This window comes from Gossypium hirsutum, chromosome D08 (assembly GCF_007990345.1).
Source record: "Gossypium hirsutum isolate 1008001.06 chromosome D08, Gossypium_hirsutum_v2.1, whole genome shotgun sequence".
Classification (NCBI taxonomy): domain Eukaryota; kingdom Viridiplantae; phylum Streptophyta; class Magnoliopsida; order Malvales; family Malvaceae; genus Gossypium; species Gossypium hirsutum.
This window is the reverse complement of record NC_053444.1, coordinates 45,453,989-45,465,280: the sequence shown is the minus strand read 5'-3', so window position 1 is coordinate 45,465,280 and position 11,292 is coordinate 45,453,989. Positions and strand designations below refer to the sequence as shown.

Here is an 11,292-nt window from a genome sequence, read left to right as displayed (position 1 = left end):
TCTTTTTATCCGTGGTTTTTTATCCTCTTTTGAGGAGGTTTTCCGCATAAAATATATTATAATTATATTGTTTTGAAACAATTTTAGGTTAACTCTAACGTGATCTTTTTTTAAAGGGAAAGCACAATAGGTCCAACATGAAACTCTCTTAACCCAATTCTTGCATGGATAATACTACAATTTTCTATTAATATATGCATGCATTGTCATTACTAAAAAAATCTTACCTGATTAAATTCAAAATTTAAAATATATTTGAAATATTAAGTTTAAGAAAATAAGAAGAAATTTACATTTCATTTCTTGAGTTACCTTAAATCATGTTTGTGAACGAATTTACTATTTTTAAAAAATCATAATTAATGAATCCGTTAGTGTTTTATCCTATAATATATTTAAATCAAGTAAACCTATAATTCATAAAGGTTATTCATCATAAAAAAAATTATTGGGAAAACTAACAAAACAAAGTAGTGCCTAAAAACAATGACAACTTGAAACCTATGTTTCATGGTTTCAAAATGTTAGCTATTAAAACAATATATTTAGTTTAAAAAAGACAAACACTATATATAAGGTAGCTCTCTCCATTAATTTTAAGCATTAGAAAGTAAAGAATTCAATAAACACTAGGTTACCTTATTTCTTAGATATTAGAAGCATTTCAAATAGAATTTCGAGGAGGAATATTTCTTTTTATTCTACTTGGAGTTAATTCCAATGCCTTCCCAATGAATGATTTGATAAGAAAATTGCCCGGACAACCAGATGTTAATTTCAGGCAATTTGCTAGATATATTGAAGTGGATGAAAATGTTGATGGTCGAAGTCTTTTTTACTATTTTGTTGAAGCTGAGAAAGATCCCATGATTCAACCCCTCACAATTTGGTTAACTGGAGGTTAAGTTCTTTAAATTCTTTTTATTGTAATTTCTGATGTTATGCGGATTTCCTAGTAGGTATCCTATATGAATAAGTTAGAAAAATTTCACTATGAGCAAGTTAAAGCCAATGGGAAGCTAGTGCTTCCGCCCCATCAGTTCAATGTTACAATTTCTTTTTTAGCCTCTCCCAAAAATTTATAATTAGATTTAATCCCCTTTAGCCCCCTTCAAATGGAGACACTATCACTTTTTTCCCTTGTTAGAAAGTAATGTTTCAATTTAGCCCATTTCTATGCAATGGTTTTAGGTTTATGTCCATCCCTAACACTAAATTTATAGCCTTGATCTGACTATCATTTTTTAACTCATCTGAAAAGCCATGCCTTTAAACATACACTAAATACTTGTCGAATTAGACTAGTCATTACATTAGATCAAACCATTACTCTATTTTCTAGCTTTATTTAAGCCTGGTCGACAAGTTTGTTTGATTACTCACATACAATAAAATCTTTTGTGTAATACTATTCAGGACCAGGGTGTTCGTCAGTTGGAGATGCCTTTGGAAGTGTTGGTCCTTTCATTGTTACGAAAGATGCTCATGGTCTCCAAAGAAATTCCTTTTCTTGGAACAAAGGTTGTCTAATTTCCTATGATTATTTTTTATTGTTTTTTTTGTGTGTGTATGTATATCATGTTTCATAGTTATTTCTTTCATATGCATATAAATTTATCAAAAAATATTAAATGTGTTAGAACCATAAAATATTAAAAAACGTCTAGTTTTCATGGTGTTTAAATGAATTGCATTGTCTTTCTTATATATATATTTCTATTTCCATATCTATATAAAATTCTGTCTAATATATGTTTCAGTGTCAAATCTATTGTTCATCGACTCCCCTATTGGATCTGGATGGTCATATTCAAACTCAAGTAGTGATTATAATAACGGAGATGATAGCACTAGTAAGATTAGAATATATATTCTTCATTATTAAATAAAATAGTTTGGGTATTATATATATTGATATTTTTTAATTATTTGTTTCGTACAGATAAAATATTACTTACATTCATGCAAAAGTGGTATGAAAAAATCCAGTCTTCAAGTCCAAAGATCTATATATAGCTGGATCAAGTTTTGCAAGTGATCAATTTCTTTTTTTTTCTCTTCTCTCATTTGGTTGTATATCAACATATTTTTAATACACGAAAATATACTTAATGACCAGCGAAACAAAATATAATGTGATCTCTAGCATATAGTTTTTTTCTCTAATATATATTGTAATTTATTATTTACATATCAAGCTTACAACATTACTTTTTTAGATTCAAACTCAAATCATTAATCAAATTTCTTATTAAATTAAAAATTTTAAAAAAAAATTCAAAAAATATAAATGAATTCATAAATTATTTTTTAACATACTTGTTGAATTGAATATGTCGAATTAATTATTGAATAGAAATATAGCAATTAAATTATATCGACTTAATACCAGTTATGAATAAGTCTCTATGCAACAATACAAACAATATGACATGTTCATTACTTCAACTAAATTTGTGGATTTCTATTTTTAGGACACTTCGTACCAAATCTTGCTAATGCTTTGCTCGACGACAGCAAGTAATCCAAGCAATCCAAATTTAACCTCAAAGGATTGGTTGTAAGTAAAATTGTATCTAATTAATCAAATTGAATTGCCACTTTAATATATATTTGCATAGAAGGATTATTTAGAAATGTTCATGGTTGAGTAACTTGCCTAATTCGAGAAGGCTTAGATTTTATTAGATTGGATTAGGATACTGACTTCTACATTTAGGATCAAATCATTACGACTTTGATTATTGTTAATTACTGACATCATAGACAATATATTTTTATTTAAATTAAGTATCGACACTAACATAAAAAAGTTAAAATTACCTTGAAATACTTTTAGGAACTTTTTTGGGCCTAGATAGAACAAAAATAACATGTGTTGCAGCTCAACTCTCCAGTAAACATGCCTAGGTTCAATTCAATGTTAATTTAAAGATTTTGTTGTGAACTTTATTTTATTTTTTTAATTGTAACTATTTTGAACAGTTGGGAAACCCAACGCTTCATTAAAAGCTAGACGATATTGCAAAAATTGATTTCTTTTTCTCTCGGGAGATGATGAATAGGTCGTTGTATAACGAAATCAAGAAAGAATGCAATGCCATTGATGAAAATAATTACTTTGCTAGCATCAAAACCACTTGGAGCGCAAAATGTAAAAACCTTGTGTTTGAGGCCGATTTGGCTGCTTTCAAGACCGATGCTCATAATTACTCCCCAAAAAAGCTATTTGATGTCTTTTGCCCTCCTTGTGCTGAAAATGATCTGAATTTGAACTTAAGAAAATAGGTTTTCATTTATTTTTTTACATTCCTCTTACTTTACTTCAATTTGAAACTACAATTAACAAGAGTTCCTTTAGAATCGAATTAACTAATCAATTGAGTAAAATTAATTTTGTGTTATTTTTCTTTTATTGGTTATATCAAAAGTGTAAAACTTTATATTTTGGTCCAGGTTCCTATAGTTAGCACAGAAGTAGACATGTGCCTTCCATTAAGGGTGCAATTTTACTTTAATATCTCAGAAGTTCAAAAATCTTTCCACAGGAACCGAACCAACTTGTCATATAGATGGCAGGGTTGTTTCACGTAAGTTTTCCCCTAAAATTTGAAACAAAATGAACTTTTTTTCCCTATATGTTTATATAATTAGTTTTTGAAATTATTTTAAATTCAAGATTTAAGACTTGTGGTAAAATTTTCTATCTCCATATTGTCACCTCTTTCTTAAGATAAATAAATAAATTACATGTTTATTGAGGTGAACGTTATGTAAAATTTGTTAGAGCTAATTTTAAATACAACGAAGTTGATACGGACCTTGACATGCTTCCTGCGCTTAAAAACCTTCTTCAACAATTTGTTCCCATTACAATATTCAGGTTGGTATTGTATTTGTATGCCATACTTTTTTTCGATACTTCCTTGAAATAAGTTAAATAAGCATGAAGAATCAAAGTGAAGGATTTTGAAAAGAAATTCTCATGCCATTTGACTGATTTTTTTATTTTTATTTTATTAATATGATTGCAATGTTATAGTGGAGATCAAGATGGTATAATACCGACAGAGGGAACCTTACAACATTTGAAAAAGTTGGCTGAGGAGTTAAACATCAAGTTAACAAAAGAGGAAACATGGAGTTTTAGAACCAAGGTTTCATGTTTACTCATTTAATTATATATATTAGCTTTTTTATATACTATGATTAAATATATTTAAGTATCAAACTATCCCTCCGATATGATTACCCAATTTAGGTCTAAACTTTAATAAGAAATTTTAAGTGTTGACTCGATTGGCTTTATTAGCACTTTCAAGGAAAGCTCACACTACCTACCTAGTTCAATAGGCTTGACCAATACATGCTAGGCCGTAGACAATATTTTTCACAAATTTTAGACAACTTGTCCTGAATTTTTATTTAAATATGAAATTTTTAACATATACATATTTTATATTTTCTAAATATTTAGTTGAGCCAATAGGTCGACTTGAGCTAAGATTTGGTAGTTTAAAAGTATTTTAAACTTAATCATACAAAATTAAAAATATTAGAAGAAAATAATTTTGCAGCATTTCATATATATTGAAAATTGAAATGCGTTTTTTTGGATTGAATAACCCGACTCAAATTAACACTATTTATATTTATAATTTTTTTTAATTTAATAAAATTAATGATAAATATTTAACAGGAAGGAGGGTTGAAGTATGAGTTTGGAGACTTACTAAAATTCTTAACGGTGAAAGGAGGTAATCATCATGTTACATCTTTTCGACCATCTCAAGCTTTTTCTATTTTCTCAATTTTCACAATTAATTGGATGCACTGAGGGTTGGTGATGAAACTTATGGAGCACACGGTCATGACTCATTTTGAATCCACCATTCACCATAATAAGACTTGTCGTTGTAATAATTTATTGTGATATGTATTATTTTATGATGCATGAACATCATAAATTTTTAAATTATGAAATAATATAATTAGTTAAATCATCTGATATCTAAAAAATTATTATTATTTTAATAAAATCATTCATCAAATTTTTTTTCAAATTTCATACATGAAATCAACAAATAAAGAGAACTCTAAATAACAAAACCCAATATGCGTAAGTATTTTTATTAATCTTTTTGAAACAAGATTTTGTTTTCTAATGTTATGGATTGCTTGAGCAAATAAATTGATTAATGCTTGAACCTTTCCAAACACCTCTTGATTAATGTTATGTTTCCGCATCTAGTTTTGGTCTTGATTTGTTGTTGATAATTTAACATGGTAGATCCTAGTTTATTAAATTATATATTAGATTTTTTGTATTGCACATTGGCCAAATATCATACTTGGGTCCCCAAAAAAGAAACAAATCCATAGTTGAGTGACCAATTTAAAAAAATCATAATTGAGTGACCCAAAAACGAAATGACCCATAGTTGGGTGACCTGTGATGTAGTTTACCAATTGTGGCCAAATATAAATTCTAATCCCTCTACTTTTTTACATGACAGTTGTAACGCCCCGAAAGTTTAAATATTGACTGTCAAATTTCATTGTAATTTAGACTTTGTATTTGTGGTTATGTACTTTGCTTATGTGTTCGAGGTTAGGAGTTTGAGTCTCTCTTTTGTTAAGGCTTGCAATTTTGTTTTGAATGAATCCTTACCCTTGAAGTATTGACTTAAGTTTAGTTTTATGTAAGTTTGTGACAACAATAGGCTTATTGGTTCACTGGTTAAGCATCTATTTACCTTTTGGTCTTGTGTTCAAGTCTCTGCAGAAGCGAAGTGGAGATGTATATTTTTTCCATTTTGTTGGATGCATCTGGTTAAATCTTTTTAAATTAACCACAATAAAATTTTCCCTTTCCTTTTTCTCTTACCGTCGCTCCTTCTTTGTTCTTTGTTCTTTTTACTTTTCCCTGCTTTGGAATTGCGACTGTAACTTTGGTTGTGTGATCGGGTAAGTACACATGTCACTACTACCAATTGAAACATTAATTGTGTGAATTTCATTGATTGTAGAACTTCTGTTATATGGTGGTTCGTTCATTTTTTTCGGAGTTTTTTTCAACTTGAAATGTTTAAACCTTCTTTTAAATGATTGTTTGGTTTCTTTTTAGGCGAGGATATCGAAAGCAACGATTCTCAGTGCGCAAACTCGAGTAATTACTATTGATTTTGTCGGTAAGTCTAGATTCATAGAAGGTTTTGTGTCGAAACTTTTGACATAGTTTTTTTGTGTGTACTTGTGTATTGTTGTCAGTTAAGTTGTTTAATTGAGTTATTGAATGGTCGTTTTAGGCTTCAGGAGTCTTCTACGTTGTTCATACTTTGAAACTACTTTAGGTGCGTACCGAAAACCCAATTTTTTGTGAATTTTGGATGCGAGAAAACATGGCTATCGACGCCACACGACCATGTGGCAAGCCGTGTAACTCACTCTCCACGAATGGGAGATGCACGGGCTAGGGAGACGAATACAGGATCTCTATAGGGCCCGTATGAACTGAATTAAATTGTATCAACTATTATTCTGTGACCTGAGACTAAGTATTAAAAATTTTGCTTATATTGCGTATGAAAATTTTTAATAATATTGATTTATTCTGTATGAGTATGAACTGTATCTTAGTGATCATATAGGCCTCTGTATTAAATGTCATTCGAAATCTACATCTGCACTAGGTGGGAATTGAGAAAAAGAGGAAGTATTTTGTTCTGAGACAGTGACTAAACCACTGGTATCTCTATTCTGATATGGTAGCTAGTTGGAAAATATTGAAACGTATCAAACCAACACTATGTGATGTGTAGGGTTGGATGGGTATTAAATACCTTATTTTGGTGTGTTGGGTTGGTCGGAGATGGTGTGTAACGGATGGGGTTAGGAAAATTGCATCTGTCCTAATTTGTTCTGTATCTAAAAATGATTCGATTTATTATCTGTTTGAACTGTCCTGATCTGTTAAATTGAACAAATTGTCTCCTAAATTTGATTCAGCATCTGAACTTAGAAATTTATTTGTTTATCCATAACTCTATTTGAATATATAATTGGTTCCTTTATTGGACTATTAATTCATTTTGTTTTTGAATGAATCATAGGTAATCCATAGTCTTGAGCAGGTCGATAGATCGGAAGCTTGGTCACGTTGTTTAAAACGTTTAATACCACTAGTATTATAAGTTAATTTCCATATTTTTGACTTTTTAAGATGATAAACCTTGAACTGCTTGTTATGTTTTCTTTTAAATCCTTTGTGACTCATTATGGAAGATTTTAAAAGTTAAGTTTCGAAAGTTAGGTTTAAGAAAAGTTAGATGTGACTCTCTAAGCTTGGCCTTGTTGTCTAGGCTGGGTATGGTACTCGAGCTGTGTTCTGGGCTCCTATTTTGTGTATGGTGTTTAAATGAGTAATCTTGAAAACATATTTTATAAAATATTGAGTCTTCGACATCGATCCTATAAGTATTTCTGTTTAGTTATTGTGATTAGTTGAGATAATAGAGGAATTGAAACTGTTGTTTGGTTAAATATTCTTATATGAACTGGGATGAGAACTATCATAAAGACTCTAAACTGATCTGTGCATTTCTGATATTGTAGATAAAATGATATTATGAGTTCGCGTGGTAGCCGTGGGCGTGTTTCCAATGGGCGTCGTGGATGCCGAGAAGGAGCTCGAGAAGAGTAATCCTCTATGGGCAGCATGCCTAATCTGGAGACTAGCAAGACTGTTGGTACTCCTACTATTGAGATTAGGTTTTAGACCTCGACAGTTGGGGACGACGCACTATCTTAGGCTATGATTCGAGTGCTAGAGAGGGTCGCTAGGACCCATTTCGGATCTAGAGGCCGAGGCTCTGTTACTGAGCGACTACGGTCAAACCGTTCTGTATTATTCAGGGGTGTCATTGGAGTCACCTTTACCGTGGTTGAGTATTGGTTAGAGGCTATCGAGCGTATTTTGACTGATATCGATTGCACTCTCACTTAAAAATTGAGGGGTGCTATATATCTGCTCCGGGACAGAACCTATCAGTTGTGGCTGACAATTGAGCAAGGTGTTGAGGCTGAACAAATTAATTGGGACTATTTTAAGAATGCCTTCTAGAGTAAGTATGTGGGGGCAAGTTATGTGGCAGATCACCGACACGAGTTTATAAATCTGGTTCAAGGCGACAGATCTGTGGCCAAGTATGAGGCTGAGTTTTTGAAATTTAGAAGGTATGCGTGGGAGGTGACACCGAGAGAGAATTCAGTGCAAGGTTAAGAGGGATTCGGGTCCTTCTAGTTCCGGACAATGCCCTAAGAATTGGGCGAGGATTGACGGGCTTTCCAGGAACGAGGCACCAACTACAGCAACTGAGATTCAACTCTATAGTGACTGTAGGACGTGCCATCCAAGTGAGTGTTGGAGGAAATAAGGAGCTTATCTTCGTTGTGGGTCAATAGAGCATCGTGTTCAAGATTGCCCACATTGACCAGATCAGGTTCCCACTGTGGCATAGACTCTAGCACCAGGTCTCGTTCAGCCTCTAAGAGTAGCTCAACAACCACCTAGAGGCCGTGGCATGGTCAAGGGTGGTAATGGTTCTAGTAGGGGTTAGAGAGCATCAGGCAGTGGTGCAGGTCAGACTGAGGTACAACAGCCTATATTGGTGTATGCAGTGAGATGTCATGAGGATAGTGACGACGCCGATGTTTTAGCAGGTACATTTTTTATTCATTTTTCTTCGTATTATGCTCTGATTGATACCAGGTCTATTCACTCATATATAGCGAGTATTGTTTCTGTAAAATTGGATATTACTACTAAGTGTACTGCTAGAGAGGTTTTAGTAATTAGTCCCTTGGGTCAATCGATTCGAGTTGACAAAGTTCACAGATGGGTTCCGTTAGAAATTCAAGGTGTGGTATTTCTGACCAATTTGATGGAACTGCCTTTCAACAAGTTTGATCTGATTCTGGGTATGGATTGGCTCGTAGAACATCGAGTCAGTTTGGATTGTGCCTCTAAGAGGGTTACTTTGCGAACTGATGAAAATAATGACATTTTTATGATTGGTGAGCATTAAGATTACCTTTGTGTCCAATTCTACATCTGTAAAGCTTTTTGTAAAGTATATTCATACTATGAGAGACTTTTCAGATGTCTTTCTTGAGGATTTTCCAAGAGTACCTCCGGATAGGGAGGTTGAGTTCGATATTAATCTGTTACCAGGTACTGCCCTTGTGTCCATTGTACCCTATCGCATGGCACCAAAGAAACTTGTGGAGCTAAAAGCTCAGCTCGAGGAACTTCTCGATCGAGGGTTCATTAGACCGAGTGTGTCTCCATAAAGAGCATCGATATTCTTTTTCAAGAAGAAATATGGTATGATGCGAATATGTATAGATTACCGTCAGTTGAACAAGTTGATAGTAAAGAATAAGTATCCACTATCGAGGATCGACGACTTATTCTATAAGTTTCGAGAAGTATCTTTGTTCTTTAAAATTGACTTTCGTTTTGGTTACCATCAGCTCAAGGTTAAGGAGACTGATGTGTACAAGATTGCCTTCAGGACTCATTATGGACATTATGAGTTCCTGTTTATGCCGTTTCGTTTGATGAATGTCCTGGCTACATTTATGGATTTAATGAATCGGGTATTTCAGTGGTATTTGGATTAGTTTGTAGTAGTTTTCATTGATGACATTGATTTATTAAAAGATTGAGACTGAGCACAACGAGCATATTTGTATTGTTCTGCAAATACTTCGTGAAAATAATAGTATGCTAAGTTTAGGAAGTGTGAGTTTTGGTTGCAGGAGGTTTCCTTTCTAGGGCATGTTGTTGTTGGGTCACTGGGACGAATCCATGCACGAGGAACAAATCAAGAAGGAAAGGTTTGAAAACATACCTTTCAAAATCTAAAAAAATACAAAGGAACTACTGCTGTTTTAATCCCCTTAAAAAATGAAAATCCAAAGCCGTAACAGAATTGTCCCAGCCTATATGTAGTCCAACCAGTTGCAAACGAACGAATAAAAACTCTCTTTAAACATCTCAGAGAGTTTTCCAAAAAATATGCGGCTACAAGACCTCTGTTTCTTTTCTTTTTCGTGGTTAATATATTGGTAACACACTTTCACGTTAGGGTTTTATGATTTCATTTTATTTAATATCCATATTAAATCCGGAAACACCCATTTTTGGTGCCAAGAAATAGATATATGAAAATATCATAATATAATATTCTCTCCAAAAAGATATTAATTTCCATATATTTTATGTTTGACCAAATTTATTATAACACTTTCTTTTAATAATTTTGTTCAACAATATATAATTAATATTTTATATGAATCAAATTCATACATTTATTTTTAACTATGTTTTCTATTCTTATACAACGAATTTGTACATTTATTATGTTTATTATTTAACTGTCAAATTAAATTAATTCAGTAATTAATATAATTCTAATGACAGTTAAATTTAATACCAACTGTATTTAGATTCTGTTTGTTTCAATCATAGGGTGTGACCCTATAGGCTCTTGTAACATTGGTAGTAATACTAGAACAGTTCTAACATTACAAGTAATGAGTGGCATCTAGCAACATCATCACTACCCAAGTTATAAAAAGTCGTGGTTTGACATAACCTTTCTGTGATAAAATTTTCATGTATTATATCCTTTTGTCCTTTATATCTTGATTGGATACAAGTCATGAAATAGTCACACTTGTAAAGTCTAATATCATGTTTCTTAATACTTGAAGTAGATTACAATAAACAAATAAGTGTAATATCTCATATTAACTTATTTGAGCATGGTCAAGTATTTCTAGTCTTACTTCACAAGTGGCTTAAGATATTGCTCCCATTATATTAGAGGGACAAATCCTATATTGATCAATCATATCCTACTACATAGATTGTGGCATACCCAACATTAGTCTTTATAGTACAACCTGTTACAGTAGACGTTTGATTGTATCAAAATATACAACTCACTATATTGGTACAATGATGATCTCAAGTCTAAGGACCGTATACATAGTTATCACTATGAGTAATGTTGTGACTAATATATAATAATCCAAGAAACATACTCATAGCGGGTCAATCCAATATGTCATTCTCTAACATATATTCATGTCTTGATTTTGACATCCCTATGTCAATGACAACAACTTTTTTTATCAATCGACTACATATTAGTCTTAATGCATTAGTGTTGTCCATGTAACACCCGTAACTCGTAACTGTCACCGGGATTAGGTTACGGAGCA

The 11,292-nt window shown here is 32.2% G+C and overlaps 1 pseudogene; it reads left to right on the top strand.

Annotated features, from left to right (window-relative positions):
- The first annotated feature begins 731 nt into the window (after positions 1-731).
- Positions 732-2,524, top strand: LOC107958126 (serine carboxypeptidase-like 44; annotated as a pseudogene).
- The last annotated feature ends 8,768 nt before the right edge of the window (positions 2,525-11,292 follow it).